General features: G+C 44.4%; 1 protein-coding gene across 1 annotated transcript in view; it reads right to left on the bottom strand.

Moving 5' to 3' along the window:
- Positions 1 to 17,322, bottom strand: part of DNAAF10 (dynein axonemal assembly factor 10) — a 117,148-nt gene that overhangs the window by 66,467 nt on the left and 33,359 nt on the right. The window lies entirely within an intron of this gene.

Raw genomic sequence — 17,322 nt, 5'->3', positions numbered from 1 at the left:
ACAGAAACATAAAACATTTCTGAGACATGAGAGGGAAATATTATAAAGGAACATAACACGCTGAGATATTTGAATTCATAAATTGAGTAAATATAATATAAGTGCATATTATAATTGCAATGAAAAATATGTACTAATGGTTTGCATGAGAAGTATGGTAAACTTTGGAGGGACTGCAGAAAAAAGAAAAAGACGAGCTTCAACTAAGCAAAGTTATGTTCTGTGAAACTAGTACACCTCTACCCCGATATAACGCGACCTGATATAACACAAATTCGGATATAATGCAGTAAAGCAGTGCTTGGGGGGAGGGGGAAGGGCTGCGCACTCCAGCAGATCAAAGCAAGTTCGATATAACGCAGTTTCACCTATAACGCAGTAAGATTTTTTGGCTCCTGAGGACAGCGTTATATCGGAGTAGAGGTGTTCTGCTATTGAGAAAAGAGAAGAGTGCTTACCTATCCTGAACTGGAACGTTTGTATCTAGAAAAAGACAAGAGACATTGTAAATCACAATATAAAGTTTATATCTAATATTTGCTAAACATCATAAAAATATATGGAAGTTAAAAAATTAATTACTTATCTGTTAATGCTGTGTTGAGTGTTCATTCCCTGAGCGAATCCAAAAGTCTAGTGCATTCTTAAAAAGATCTTAAACCTTCATCTTGGTTTTCAGGAGTAAGTGCAAAAGCTATTCATACCAAAGTTCATATTCTTGCCAATAAACCTGTGACTTGGACAAATACAAAGGTGTGTGGGGGGGTCCCCAATCCAGAATACTTGATGCCTAAACAATGAAAATTAATTCTCTCCTCTTGGGAGCAGGCCTTTTTAGTCAATCTGATTTTAACCGTACAGCAAAATTAATTGTTTAATTCTTATTAGTAATCGTTTAAAAATTAATTGTTGCTAATATCCGATGCACAAACACCATTCAATTCATATATTCACAAAATTTCCTGTGAAAAATTGGCATTTTTTGACCAGCTCTAGTAAAATGGTCTTTCTGCTACATTTGGTATTTGGTCGCTCTATTCCCTTATACCCTCTTCTTCAGGGAAGGGGGTGGGGGAAGCCTTCAAATCAACTTGTGTGTAACAGATGCTGAGGTGCATACTTCTTCCTTCATGACTTGGGGGCGGAGGGGAGGGGGGAATTTAGGTCCATAAGATATGATTTCAGTGCTTATTACAAGTGCTTACAAGAATCTAAATATTAAATCTGACTATTAGGGCTGAAACAAGACAAAAAATTTTAACCTTCTCTCCCCCATATAGCTGCTTGTTTTGATATTGAAATGCAGAAGGAAATGGTTTTAAAATATATTTTTATTAAGTGGCCTGCCAATAATATAAGAAGTTCTTTCTGTTTTATCCATCCAACAACACAGCAATAATATGCAGAGGTGCAGGTGAGGTAAGACTCAACATTGCGGAGTCACAGATAGTGCAAAGTGAATTATGGAGTTGATGCTTTTTAGTCCATGAATGGAGGGTATAAGCTCTCTCTCTCAATCTCTGCTGTGACTAATTTTCAAATGTGATGCTATTGGCATCAGGCAAGGCATCCTCACAATTGGAACCAGATACTATACCTATTGAGCACCTTTGACAAGAGGAAAATTAGATTAATGTAGAGCTTTTTTCACGTGGTATTGTATTTTCTTCTTGAGGGAACAGTTTCACTGGAACCTTGCTAATCTACATACTGTATACGCTGTATAAAAACAGGCGCTCTCTCCATCTCAAAGAGTTAATGGCAGATGCTAGAGTAAGATTTAATATTACTATGACTTCTATTTTTATAAACTATACTGCACTACTAGAATATTCTGAACTATAAAATCTAAATAAAATGTGGTAAGCGTTCTTTTCTTCATTTGTTAATTCACAGGTTCATAATTCTAATGGGCATCCATGTCCCTTCTGCAAATTTGCTAGGTCTACTTTTAGTGTCTGATATTTTTAACAGTCAAATCAGAAATTCATACTCTCAGTATTCTTAATGATTAATTTGTTATTGTTAGAAGTATAATTCTCTATATTTTAATACAAAATTGAATTATTCATGCTAAGACTACCAACAATTACTACACATTGTCATGTGGCTACCTGGCCACTAGGAGTAGAAGGTACACAGTGAATTTGGATCATCAGATGTAAAGATATCTGCACTTAAGAGGTTGCAGGAAGAAAGAAATGAAAATTTTTAGGCAACATTTCTGTTCACCCAACCCAGAAATAGCACAAGTAAATCTGATCATATGGTTTCCAACATCTACAAACTGTTCAGTACAGAGAAGCCACACTCTGACCTGAGGAAAGTTGGAGACATGATATCAATATGAACATCAATAATCCATAAGAATACAATTCCTAGAAATATCCATGCTTCCAGTGATCTGATATCTGTTATTCCTAATACAAACCATGTAAGAGACATATTGGATACCAATATGGATGTATAATTTATACCATGATATACCAGACTTGTATTGGAGATGGAGTGACTAGGGTGCTAATGCATTTGTATAGAGAAAGTCCCAATGCAACAGTTTTAGTATTGGCAAGCCAAAGCATCCAAAAATCTTGAGACTTTTCAAAAATAAATGGTTTCATTTTATTTGTCCTCTAGTTTCCAAACCTTTAGGGTTACATTTCAAGTTTTCCATTGCAACCATAAGGGCTAGAAACTTAACTTCTTGAAAAGAAAAAAAAAGTTATGATTCTCACCTAATCACTCTATTCCAGGAGCTGGAACTTCACACAATTTAAAAAACCACCACACATTTTTGGAACGAGCTGATTACCAACTGTTTGAATCAGAGAAAAAAGTTTAACTGTATATTCAGTCAATTTTATTTGGTGATGAGTTTTAGCAGAGTATCTATGCTTTCCAAGAAAAAGGGCTATAAATACTTCCTGCCCATAAAGAGTGTTCCAAATGTGGGAAAAAATGAAGCTGCCCCAAATGCTATCTCCTTCTGCATTTTCTCTCAGTACAATTAAGGGAAGGCTGACAAATCCATTTGATTTATGCAGAGACATTCCCTATTTCTTATCTCTAATTATAAAAGCTTTATTCTAGAGTTTTCTGTTGGTGATTCAGTGGGAGTGTATTTTCTATTACTTGGGGAGAAACAGGCAGCGTATAGGGCATTTTCCTCCCTCCTCATCCACTCCCCGGTTTGTAAGTCATCTCAGTTTTTGTGTTGAACATTACTAACTAGTCAGCATGACCTATTTTGGGTCTTTCGAGAGAGAGAGTGTGCGCGCGCGCGTCAAGGCTTTCTGTTCTAGTTTGATAACTGTACTCCATAGCTGATAAAGAGTTATGCTCTCATCATGTATTAGGCAATACTGCTACACCTAGCTACATTTATATATATATTTTATTTGTATCACAAATGTATTCAACAAAATCTGCTCAAAATTAGTTTAGGTTTGTCCTCAATTTCTGCTGTTACAATTGGTATACTGACGTTATCATGGCTCTCATAAGGTACATAGTAGACATCAGATCCACAAGACAGTTTTACACAAATGCTTAGAAGACAAGGCTGTAAATATCTGAAAACATCCATTCCATGTTTATATTTATGTCTATGTAAAGATCATCTATGCTTAATCCACTGTTTGCAATATCCAGATCAGGAGGTTGTTAAAGGTTTTTGTATATTCTAAACACAGATGTGGGCAGAGCCAGTTTTTTGAAAGACATTCCACAGCACAAATTTTAAAGAAATCAATGTTAATTGTAAATTAATGTTAGTGTAACAATCATTTGCACTTGTTACACTCTTCAACCATACCAGTGTTAATAAATTTAAACACACAACATTCATATGATGTAACTGAGACATGGAGAGATTAAATATAATTAGCCAATGACATCAGAAGTTGTGTAACAGAGGATGAAGCAGAACCTCCTAAGCCCAATGCATTAACAAAGCCATCCTTCCTACCACACAATTCGTGTTGTGTTGCCTTGCAATGTGTATGATTTAACTTTTGCATATTATTTATTATCCTGTAGACACTACTGAGGAAATTAGGTTCCTGATTCTGGTAAAATACATACCAAACCATTTTGACTATTTTACACTGAGTCCAATATGTTATGAACCTCAACCATATCGAGATCTCTGAAAGTCTCCCCAGGTGCGAAATCAAACAAAGCTAATCAAGCTTGGCCATCCCAGTCCTTCTGAAATCACATGGGAATTTAAAATGGGAACAGCTATTAATTTCTGGTTATTACACAAAGGAGAAATGAGAGTCTTCAGAGCATGTATTACATATCCAGAGTTAGAATACTGAATAAGACATGGATCAAAAAGGTAGGCCATGTATTAGTCAGAGATAAAACATGAAATCTTTTGGGTGGGAGGGTTTACACAGGAAGACCCCTTCGTTAATGAGACCCAGAAGCTACACCTTTGTAAGAAGCAGTCACCTTGCCACACCCAGCGACAGGGATTTCCACTAGAGCTCTCTACCCTTGATTCTACCTGAGGACTCCATCTTTTGTATCAACTTCTGGCTAGCAGATGCCTGATAAATGAGAAGCCTCATACACTCTAGCTACTGGAATAGAGAAAAACTTTGCCTGCTCTCTTAATATTAAAAGCCTTCCCTTTGCTATGAAGGGTGGATCTTCATTATTCCACATCTCCTCCAGACTGTCTAGGGTCCTCCTCCCTCACAATAACTAGTGCCTGCTTCTGCTGTTTCTCACTGTCTTTCCAAAGCAGCTGCAGAAGCATCAGACTGACATTGACAGTTTTCCTACTTGACTACAAGGTTCTGAATAGTAGTAGTATTCTTGGTTTTGGTCTGTTGCTGCTTTTCAAAGTTTAAGCAGCACTGGAGCTGTCTGCAGAGTCTAAAAGAGAACACTACATCAATTTAATTTCAGTTCACATTGGAAGATTAACTTTGCAACCATAAAGGCTACAGACTTCACCTTTTAAAAAAAAAATTCTGCAGAAATTGATGGCTCAGGCTCTCCAGGCTCTCTCAGAAAAGTTACCTATACACCAGACTGGAGAGTGAATTTTTCTAGCCCTAAGTGTTGACATCAATGAAGTGAGAACTATAGTCTGCATAGTCAATATAGGTCTATGAAACACAGATTGTCCCAGTAGCTTATTTTCTCTGCTATCCTGCCAATTTGTAGAAGCAGAGGAAAGGCTCCAAGCCCTGAATCTTGCTTCTAAAATTAGTGTGGGGGAGAATTAAGGGGAATTGCTAACAAACTGCTTGACAAGTTACATCTTAGACTTGTAAACAATCAATAAAGTCATCTCTAATATCTCCCTACCATCCCCTCAAACTCAATAAGCTCACCGATTTAGACATTATCTCATACTACTTCTCTACCAGTGTACCTACCCTAGCCTTCCTTTTACCCAGCCTCACAATTTTGATGTCCTTTCATATTTCTCATTTATATACGCACCTTCAGCAAATCCTGATCCTTTTCTTGTAAAGTACATTTCCAAAAATGTTTCCCTTCCTCTCTAGCCCCAAAACCAAGATGTTAGTACAAGGCTGTCAAATATATGACCTATCATCTGGATCCAGCTTACATGATGGATATTTATGTGGTTCACATGACTTTCATATTTTCCCAAATCTCAGCTTTGATTTTGTTGAAGTGTTTAGATTTCATGGTTGCGAAGAAAGTCTTCCAAATGTGAAAGTTAGCGTAAACCAACATATGGATGTCTGCCTGAGTCTGCAGACAGCCCAATATAGTACCACTGAGGGTGGAGAACTACCTAAAGTGCCAACTAGGAAGCTCGATGTCAGCATTAACTATTTAATCATTTTAGCAGATGAAATGATGGAAGAGATGTGAAGCCCTTAAGGTGATGAGAATTGCTGCAGTGAAGGAAATGCAGAGGAGAGAACAAAGATGACTTAGGCTGTGTCTACACTGCCACTTTCAGTGCTAAAACTTTAGTCGTTCTATCGCTCCCAGCGATAAAGCTACTAACCCTCATTCGGGGTGGTTATTTTTAATTGCCGGGAGAGCTCTCCCGCAACAATAAAGCGTGACTACACTGCCCACGTCTCAGCACTGCCATGGCTGTGCTGTAACGTGGGCAGTGTAGACATGCCCTTATAACAATCAGGGAAGAGGGAGATAATGAAAAGACAGTGGGGAAGAAAGAGAGGACAGAGGTAGCTAGCGGTGGCCCAAGGGGAGAAGTAACAATGTTGAACGTGACAATAAAGGACTCAAGTAACAAGCCTTAAATTACTACCGAAAGACTGTATTTTTCCCTTGTTCTTTGTGCTCTCCCATTAACATCAGTGGCTGAAAATGCTGCAGACTGAAGGGAATACAAAGTCTTGAGTTTATATTCCAGACCATGGATCATAATTAAATATGAAACTTGGCCCTCTCTAAGTAAGTTTGACAGCCCTGTGTTAGGAAGTGGTCAGACTCAAACACTTTTTAACTACAGAGGTTTCTCCCTCCTCTGTTTCATTAGTCCACCAAAGAAATGTGGGTGGATGCCATGGTGATGGGTGTAGCATGAACACCTAGACAGATAATAAATTTACTCCTATACTCAGATGAAGTTACACCATATATTAAGCATTGTAGTAATGGTATTTATGGTCCACAGTTCCAAGGCAGTATCAAGAAACAAGTTTCTAATGTACCCAGAGATAAGGAGTGGATTTAAGAGACACTGTGTAAACTATCAGGCACATTTGAAAATAATCTGGAAGGAAAATTTGTTTTGAATTCCATCAGTCTACACCTTTAAAATTAGTCTCAGGTTTTTCACCTATGATTGTTAGGATGCATTAACCAGCAGATTAACCAATTAACTATTCCTACTGGTTGGAGAAATTAATCTTCAAACTCAATTCGATGGGACTAGGAGGAGAAGCAGTTTTTAAGCTTAAAGTTACAAAACGAACGAAAGGGGGCTGTTTCTTCTAATGAGAGGATAGCTGAACTTAACATTCAAATTTTTGTAATAGTTTCATTCAAGGGTTTCCCTTAAAGGTTCAACACCATCAAAAGGTTACTGAAGAACTTTACATGACAGGGCCTAGGGAAGAGATGCTAAACCAGAAGTGTCATATGACTAATACATAGGAAAGGAATGTTTGATTTATTATATGTGGCATCTTAGAGTAGTGTGCATACATTTATGATCTTTGGATGTGGATTTGCCACTGGAAGCTAAATCATTAATCCATTAAATTAATCCTGCTACCACAGGGACTACATGGAAAGTAATAGATTATTATGCTTTTTTTAAGAGCACTGATATAACTTCAGTAAATTGAAACCCTGATGCTTATCGAATCTTTACAAAAAACTGCAATATGACTCGTTTACAGGTTCACAGAGTGAACCTATTAATATTCAATGGTATTCTAGGAAGTTATTCCCCCTTAAGATTTTTCATTTAAAAACAACAATAATAAAACAAACAAACAAAAAAGAGAGATCCCTATTGGAGTCCCCAGTTTGGAATTAATTTTCTTAATTCTCAATGCTGTGTATACTTCTTGAAAGCAGGCAGTCTCAAGTCAGTTTAATGAGGAAGAAAAATCCTGCTGCGACTCAAAGGCCCCCCTTCTACAGTTTGAATATTCAGACATATTGGAGAGGGTAAAGATTGAGAGAATGAAGAAAAGGGCTGGTTTAAGCATGCTGACCATCTGTTGGGGTTCTATGTTTAAGCACACTTGTTTTCATCACGCTGCTAGTTTTGCAAACTCACCATGGGGAATTGAAGGCCAAATTGTGTTCTTTCCCTTTTCCATAAAAATATTCAAAGGCCAAATTATGCCCTTAACATCTGTACAGCCCAGCTGAACTGCCTTCAAATTAAATCAGTAGTACAGTGTAAAGCTGCACTGAAGAATAATGGTGTGACATGGATGTAAACAAAGGCATAATTTGGCCTGCACAATTTGTATTGTGTGTGGGAAGTAACAAAAACATCTTGACTTTCAGATCCTATGTTAAATTTACTGTTAGTTGAAAAAATATTTTTATTTTTAAATTGGAGCTGAAAATCACTGAAACATGACACGCATGGTGATGCCGTTTTTAGAGCCACTTTTCAGGTTAGAACGGCATGTGAAAGATACATTACCAAATAGAACACAGGAAAACTACCTGAGAGAAATATCACCTAAAGAAGGTATGTTTTGCAAAAACCAGATTTTACAAAATCTGCATGTGAGGCCAAAATTAGTTGAGTCTCCCTAAAATAAGGAGGAATTCACCAGTCACCCGGAAAGATGGGCAGTTTTTGTAAAAAGACCCCACTATAGTGCCTAAGAGAAGCCCTGCACTAAAAAATTTGGTTTACATATTAATAAAAAAATATTGTTTTACATAAGTATTTGTGCCTTGTAGTTTCCTCAGACATCCCAACTTCTGAAAGGCTTTTTGTAGGAAGTCAGGTCAGTTTTATAAACAAATTAAAAAACCCAACCTTTCAGTTTTTTGACTGACCTCTCTTGACAGGCAAGAACAACCACATCAAACAAAACTGAAAACCTTCCTGAAGCCTCTGGGTTGCAGGCCTCAGAAAATGCAAAATTAATCTGTCTTAATGCCACTCTCTCTTCTGGTGCTCTGGCAGATTGCTGAGGCAAAGACAGAAACAGCAACCTATTGCCAATAAAGTGTCCCAGCAGCCTGCTAAAATAAAGAAATTTATGTATTTATGTAGTTTGTGTCAAAATCCACAAGGAGCAATGAGCAGAAAGTGAGCTGCACAGCTGAGTGAGGCATTTAACTTGAACAGCAATTACTTGTGACAGGCTATTTATAGGCATAGAAACACCAAAATTCAAGATATGGCCATCATGGCAAATCTAACAGCATACCTATAAAAGACAGTTACTCACCGTTGTAACTGTTGTTCTTCGAGATGTGTTGCTCATATCCATTCCAGTTAGGTGTGTGCGCGCCGCGTGCACGTTCGTCGGAAGATTTTTACCCTAGCAACACTCGGTGGGTCGGCTGGGCGCCCCCTGGAGTGGCGCCGCTATGGCGCCGGATATATACCCCTGCCGACCCATCCGCCCCTCAGTTCCTTCTTGCCGGCTACTCCGACAGTGGGGAAGGAGGGCGGGTCTGGAATGGATATGAGCAACACATCTCGAAGAACAACAGTTACAACGGTGAGTAACCGTCTTTTCTTCTTCGAGTGATTGCTCATATGCATTCCAGTTAGGTGATTCCCAAGCCTTACGTAGGCGGTGGGGTCGGAGTGAGATGTTGCAGAATGCAAAACTGCTGAGCCAAAGGCTGCATCATCTCTGGACTCTTGGACCAATGAGGCAAAGGTGTGGACGGAGGACCAGGTAGTTGCACGACATATCCCCTGGAAGGGTATGTGAGTCAGGAAGGCAGCAGAGAAGCCTGAGCTCTGGTGGAATGTGCAGTAAGGTGGCTCGATGGAACATGGGCCAAATCACAGGAGGTGCGGATGCACGACGTCATCCAAGATTAAATCCTCTAGGAGGAGACAGGTAGGCCTTTCGTCCGGTATGCCAGTACGACGAAGATTTGGGGGCGATACGAAAGGGCTTTGTCCGCTCGATATAGATTGCGAGCGCCCTACGGACGTCTAGGGAGGGCAATTGTTGCTCCCTTCGCGATGAGTGTGGCTTCGGAAAGAAGACCGGAAGGAAGCTATCCTGGTTGATATGAAAGGCCGACAGCACCTTAGGGAGGAAGGGCCGGACGTGGTCACAACTGCCCTTGTCCTTGAGAAACACAGTATACCGTGGGTCCATCGTGAGAGCCTGAAGCTCGGAGACTCGTCTGGCCGATGGAAAGGCTACAAGGAAAAACTGTCTTCCAGGACAGGTATGTCAGCGAGCATGTTGTCAGTGGCTCGAATGGGGCAGTCATAAAACTGGTTAGAACCAGGTTGAAGACCCAGGTTTTGGTGAGGCGGCGAACTTGGGGGTATAAACGCTCCAAGCCCTTGAGGAACCTAGAAACCACAGGGTGTAAGAATACAGAGCGGCCACTCTCCGCTGGGTGGAAGGTAGAGATGGCTGCCAAGTGTACCCTTAATGATGGCCGCGCCAGGCGCTGCTGTTTGAGAGACCAGAGGTAGTCCAAGATGGAATGGATCGGGACCTCGGTGAAGAAACATTGTGCGTTTTGTAGCAGCAGGAGAAACGCTTCCACTTGGCCAGATACGTTAACCGAGTGGAAGGTTTCCTACCACCCAGGAGAATCCTGTAGAACCGAGGCAGAACAACGTAACTCGGATCAGTTTAGCCACGCAGCAGCCATGCTGTGAGGTGCAGGGATTGCAGGTCTGGGTGGTGAAGCTTGCCGTGAACCTGCGTTATGAGGTCTGGGCAAAGAGGCAGGGGAATCGGGTTGGCTACCGACAGGTGTAGCAACCTGGTGTACCAGTGCTGCCTGGGTCACGCTGGAGCGATCATGACCAGGTGCGCTCTGTCCCTGCAGAGTTTTAGCAGGACCCTGTGAACCAGCGGGAACGGTGGAAATGTGTACAGCAGATGGCTCATCCACAGCATCAGAAAAGCATCCAAGGTCGAGCCCGGGGAGAGGCCTTGGAATGAGGAGAACTTCTCTCTATCTCTGTTCCCGCGAGAGCGAAGAGGACTATGCAGGGAAAGCCCCACTTCCGGAAAAACAGAATGGATAACATCCGGAGGAATCGACCACTTGTGAGACAGGAAGGATCTGCTGAGGCGATCCGCCAGAATGTTCCGAACCCCTGGGAGAAAGGACGCTACCAGGTCTATTGATTGGGCTGTGCAGGAGTCCCGGAGCTGGATAGCTCTCTGCAAAGAGGGGAGGACCGTGCTCCTCCATACTTGTATATGTAATACATGGCCGTTGTGTTATCCGTGAACACCGAGACACAACAGCCTTGCAGGTGCTGCTGAAATGCCTGGTACACAAGGCAGACTGCTCTCAGTTCTTGGACAATGATGTGCAAGGCCAGCTCTTGAGCCGACCGCAGGCCATGAGTGCGAGACTGACCCAGGTGAGCACCCCAGCCGAGAGATGGGGTGTCCGTCATGAGGGACCCCGAGGGGTGAGGTGGATGGAACAGCATCCCTGGACACACCAGGGAGGGCGTCGACTCCCAGTCGAAGGAGCCTAGGATGCTCGGGGGGATCGAGATGACCATGAGTATGCTCTCTCTGCCAGGGTGGTACACCTAGGTGACCCACGACTGAAGTGGACGGAGGCGAAGCCTGGCATGTTTGGTTACAAACATGCAGGCAGCCATGTGACTCAGGAAACCTAGGCAAGTGCGAGCCAAAGTTGTCGGGAAGGTCCGTAGACCTTGTATAATTGTTACCATTGCCTGAAACCGAGGCTGAGGTAAGCAGGCTCTGGCGAGACTGGAGTCCAGGATGGCCCCAATGAATTCTATTCCCTGTGTGGGAATCAGAGTGGATTTTTCTATATTGATCATCAGGCCTGGAAATGATGACGGTTGGCCACAAACCGGAGGTACCTTCTGTGTGGAGGAGAAATGGCGACGTGAAAATACGCGCCCTTCATATCGAGGGCGGCATACCAGTCTCCGGAATCCAAGGATGGGATGACGGTCCCCATGGATACCATGCGGAACTTCAGCTGTATCATGAACTTGTTGAGTTCCCGCAAGTCTAGAATAGGTCTGAGACCTCCCTTCGCCTAGGGGATTAGGAATTAGTGGGAGTAGAACCCTTTGCCCCTTTCGTCCTTAGGTACCCCCTCTATAGCTCCGATGGAGAGGAGAGTCCGCACCTCTTGCAAGAGGGATTGCTCGTGAGAGGGGTCCCTAAGAGGGATGAGGACGGATAGGCTTTTGCCCCATTGGTGGTTAGAAGGAGCCTGATTTTGGCTCCTTTGGGGTCCTGATTGACGTCTACGACCGCCTAAGCCACGCCCGCTGGCAAAGTCCTGTCTTTGTCTAGGCGCAGGGTAAGAGCGGTGAGGCTGGGGACGGAAAGGTCAGCGCTGAGTCACCGGTGTGTGCATGCCAAGAGGGAGCGCATGGTGACCTTGCTGTCCTTTAGGCTTTGCAGCCTAGGGTCAGGTTGTTGTTTTTTTTGGGAGAACAGGCCTTTACCATTGAAGGGCAAGTCCTGTATAGTGTGCAGCAGCTGCAAGGGAAGGCTCGATAACTGGAGCCATGAAATGCGCCTCGTGGCAACACCCGAGGCCAGAGTCGTGGCAGCGGAGTCAGCTGCATCCAACGAGGCCTGGAGGGAAGCTCTCGCCAGCTTCTTCCTTTATTCCAGGAGGGCAGCAAACTCTTGACGGGAGTGCTCAGGAACCGACTCTGTAAATTTGCCCACCGCCGCCCATAGTAGCGGCTAAGCAGGGCCTGCTGGTTTGCTACGCGAAGTTGCAGGGCTCCTGCCGAGTACATCTTACTGCCCAGTAAGACCATTCGCCTAGCCTCCTTGGGTTTAGGGGCTGGTGCCTGCTGGCCATGGCGTTCCGTCTCATTGACGGACTGGACGACAAGGGAGCGGGGGGCGGGGACGATGTACATATAGGTACCTGTAGCCCCTGGAGGATACCATGTACATGTGTTCGACTGCCCTGCCCGCGGGCGGGATAGTGGCTGGAGACTGCCGGATGATATCCGGATTGGCCTTGACCGCGGAATGAACGGTAAGGCCACTCTAGTGGGGGCGACAGCCGACCGAATGTCTACTACCGGATCCTGTATCTCCGAGACTTCCGCCACTTGGAGATTCAAATTGAGTGCCACCCATCTCAGGAGGTCCTGATGGGCCCCCCCAAGTCGATTAGAGGAGGGCCCGAGGAGTACGCTCCTGCCACCGCCTCATCTGGGGAGGAGGAAGAAGAAAGGCCGGGGACAAGCGGGTCCTGTGTGGGCTCGTGGCCCTGGATGACCTCCTGATCCTTGGGATCTGGGAGTCCGGTGGTTGAACCGGGGCTTCCTCCGTACCGGTCGGAGGGGGACGGCTAACTGACGCCTCTGGTACCCAGTGCTCTGACGGAACAGAGCGAGAAGGGATCACAGGTACGCCTTTGGCCTGATGGCACGCCCAAAATGTACAGGGTGACCACTGATGGGGGTCAGGGTCCTGGGGCTGGGGCACCTGGAAGACTCTGGTGTGCACATCCGAATCACAGACCTGCGCATATGAACTGCCCACGCGGGACGACAGTGATGCATGTTTGGATGGCCATGGAGGAGCTGAAAAGCCCTGGCAGAGTCTCCGTCTCTAGCTGACGACGCTCGATGCGGCACCAGGGATCGGTACCGGGAGGCATACCGGTACCGGGAGCGAGAACGGGACCTGCGACCGGAGCGGTGCCGGGAGGTCGACCGAGATCTCGAGGCTCAACGTCGGGAGTGGCTACGGGATCGGTGACGCAAGTACGACCGGTACCAAAATGGAGAATGGTGCCGGGACTGCGAACGGCGTCGGCACCTGGATTGGCGACAGGACCGAGAACATCTGGGGGACTGCGATCGTGAACGGTGCCACTCTGCGGTGCCGACGCAGAGTGATCTGATCAAGACAGGTTTGCCGATCGACTATATAACCCGCACCGGCGGTGCCGGGGGTTGAGGCAGCGCAGGCGCTGTCATTGCAATCAACTCCCTCGCCGTGGAAATGTCTCTGGTGTGGAGGGAATAGTGAGCTCGACCACGGCTCGTACCGGGGAGCTTTCAGGCACCGGACTCGACGGCTCTTGCATGGCCGGAGGCGACGGTGCCGATATTGTCGGTGCCGCGGCAGGTATCGGAGCCGGGCGGTCCAACTTAGTATAGGACTCGGGCTGCGGAGCAGGTGGCTCTGACGCAGCTTAATAGTGAGCTCGACCACGGCTCGTACCGGGGAGCTTTCAGGCACCGGACTCGATGGCTCTTGTGTGGCCGGAGGCAACGGCGCCGATATTGTCGGTGCCACAGCAGGTATCAGTGCCAGGCGGTCCGACTTAGCATAGCGCTCGGGCTGCGGAGCAGGCGGCTCGGACGCAGCAGGAGTCTTGTGCCTCTTCATCCTCCAGGAAAGGGATCCGTGCCGAGCGGATGTCGGTGCCGGCTACGGCCGGTGCCGAGAGGCCTTGGCGGTACTGGCGATCCGGTGCCGAGGGAGCGCTTCTTGAAGACTAACCAGCGCTCGATGCCGAGGGCGGAGGAGTAAGAGCTGCCGCTCTTAGGAGCTGCTTGAGACGAAGTCCCGCTCCCCTTTTGTTCTCGGCTTAAAGGCCTTACAAATGCGGCACTTATCTGTTAGATGAGATTCCTCGAGGCACTTAAGAGAGGATCTCTTGTCGGCATCGGCTTATGGCCGGCCGAGCACGGTTTGAAACCCTGTGAACCGGGCATAGTACCCGGCACCGGGTGCGGGGAAGGGGATAATCCCCGAACCCCTGTGAACTATACACTAACTATACTACAAACGAATAAAGTTAACTACAACTATATAAATCTGAACTATATAAACAGAATTAACGAGAGAAACTACGAGTAGCTAGGGAAGTGGAGGTCAGCTAAGCCACGCTCCACTGTTCCAACGACCGACACAGGCGGTAAGAAGGAACTGAGGGGCGGATGGGTCGGCAGGGGTATATATCCGGCGCCATAGCGGTGCCACTCCGGGGGGCGCCCAGCCGACCCACCGAGTGTTGCTAGGGTAAAAATCTTCCGACGAACGTGCACGTGGCGCGCACACACCTAACTGGAATGCATATGAGCAATCACTCGAAGAACTTTGGAATAGCAGATTCTTTGTTTGGTAAGTGTGGCCCAAGTATCTCTAAAAGGAGTAAATATAAATGTTTAAGAAACAGATCTCAATTGTTAGAAGCTGAGGAATGATCCCCACATCAAAGTTCAATCATCTTTTCATGCCTTTGTATTGGAAATTTAGGGATATATCTGGACCTTCATCTTAAAAACCCCACTCTTCTAGACACCCTAGCAGTACATTTCATATCCAACAATGTAAAAATCTTAAATGATTATTAAATGAATAAACTACTTGCATGTTCCCTAAAGAACATTTCACTTAGTGCTGCTTACCATTACAAGTACAGTGCATGTGGGGGCATCCAGACCGTCAGCACAAAATGTCCATAGTCTCATGACAGAGTGAGAAAGCATAGGGGAGTAGATCCCCAGTTGGTGTAAGTTGCCAATTGATTTCAATGGACCTAGACAATTTACACATTGGCTGAGGATCTGCCCCATGGTGTGTAAGCACCATTTCAGGATGAAGCAGCCACATGTGAAGTCACCCCAGCTGAGTGCTAATAAAAAATTCCTGCCACACTATCCTGTATGTGCCACATATTTTACAAAAGGATTTTACAAAAGTTTGAAGGTGTATTTTTAAAATTGGTATTATTTTTAATATCCTGTCACCAAAAGGCAGAATAACTTGTTACCACGATTCCAATTTTCCATCAAAAACCTTGAAAAAAATGTTTGTACACTTCTCTGACAAAGTCTTATAACTTTATGGTTTTGAAGGATTTAATAAGACATTGCTTCTTCCTTTTCTATCAGTTGTGAAGAATGATCGGGAGATCATCCTTGGAGTAAGATTGTATCCCATTTCCTGTCCAGAATTATGTAACAAACTTAGTGAGTGTACTCTATATTCTAATACTATATTTTTTCTCTATATGAGAACTCAGTGCACAGCAAGCTGGGGTATAAATCTGGAGCACTCCAGCGTGACACACACTAAGTGTCCATGTGGACCCTGCTGCTGTTCACTAAAAGCAAACACTTTGCACATTACTTTAACAGAATGTCAGTGACTCATTTTTAGTGCATAGCGGCAGGGTCCACGTGGACAGAGTGTTCTAGGTTTACTCCCTAGCTTGCTGTGCAGTAAATGCTCATGCAGCCATAACTTCAGTGGTAGACTCTAGAAGTGAGTGAACAAGATGATACCATGAGTGCATAAAATTGAAGTCTGGGGCTGAAATCGGGCAATCATCCATCTACAGTACGGACAATCTCGACAGGATTGCTGAGGATGCCATTTTATAGAGCATGTATTTCTGTATTTGGCACATTGAGAGTGCCACACAACATCTGGACCATGGCATTGAAAAGGTTTGACCACAAATTAATCCTAGCCACACTATCTTCTCTTCACACTAGAGCCTATTCTTCAGACTCATGGCTTCAGAATGACACCTGAAAGATCTTCACACTGAGGTTGAAGGTAGGGCAGACTGGCTACCGGCAGTGTGACAGATTTGCTCTAAGAGCAGTTGAAGCACAGCTGGCATCAGGAGACCCTAGCTTTATTCCCAGCATTGCAGATTATTTCCTGTGTGATACAGGCAAGTCATTATTACATACTTCAATTTTCTCATCAATAAAAGATAACTATATTTCCCTAATTCATAGAGAAGTTGGGGAATACACTGTTTTGTAAACAGCTCGAGACTGCCTAGATTAGCCTTCCATCCACTATCTTGAAGCAGGGACGACAGTAAGACATACCAGAGCCCGAGAGCCTTCTGAAGAACAGTAGCCCCCTCTCTATTTTCTCAAGCAGGATCTAGCTTCAGTGCCCCCTCTGACTGAAAATGTGGTGTTATAATCACAGGAAAAAAGGAGTTTCAGATAATCCAGACAATTTAGTACTTTATATTTACATAAAATAACTTAAAATCTATTCAGAAGCTCCCAGGTAACCAATACAGATATCAGAAAATAGGTATCATGATTCCTCTGCTTACCAACCACCTTCTGGACTAGTTCTATCTTCTAAACTTACATGATGTAGCTCCAAGTAGACGATGTCACAATAGTCTAATCTTAAAGTCACAAAGGCACAGATTATAGTAGCAAGACCTGCATTCAAAAGATAAGGCTGTATCCTTCTGGACAGGCATAGATGGTAAAATACATTCTCCACCATGGCCACTACCTGATCTCCTAAAGGCAGCAATTTGTCTAGCCAGACCCTCCAAAGTATAAATTTGGATTATCAATAGCAGCTGAATGTCATCAACTTTAGGAGCAAATATAACTTCTGCCAAATTTTCTGGTTGTTTTCTCCCATTTACCAAAATCACCTGTCTTGTCTGGATTAAGCTTCAGCCAGCACCCAATCTCCATCAGACACTGGGACAAACTTTCAGCTGCTCCTCCTGGGTCAGTCAAGATGGTGACAAAGCTGAGCTCAGCATTCTGAAAGCACTGTAGCCCAAGTCTCATCACTGAACCCTACTCCCAAGCCTCACATATACTTGAAACAAGAGGGACAATAACCTGGAACCCTGCAGTACTCCACAAGATTGATATTTATAAGCAATGGCCCAATA

Source organism: Mauremys mutica, chromosome 3 (assembly GCF_020497125.1).
Source record: "Mauremys mutica isolate MM-2020 ecotype Southern chromosome 3, ASM2049712v1, whole genome shotgun sequence".
Classification (NCBI taxonomy): Eukaryota; Metazoa; Chordata; order Testudines; family Geoemydidae; genus Mauremys; species Mauremys mutica.
The sequence above is the reverse complement of the archived record's forward strand: the minus strand, read 5'-3'. Positions and strand labels throughout refer to the sequence as shown.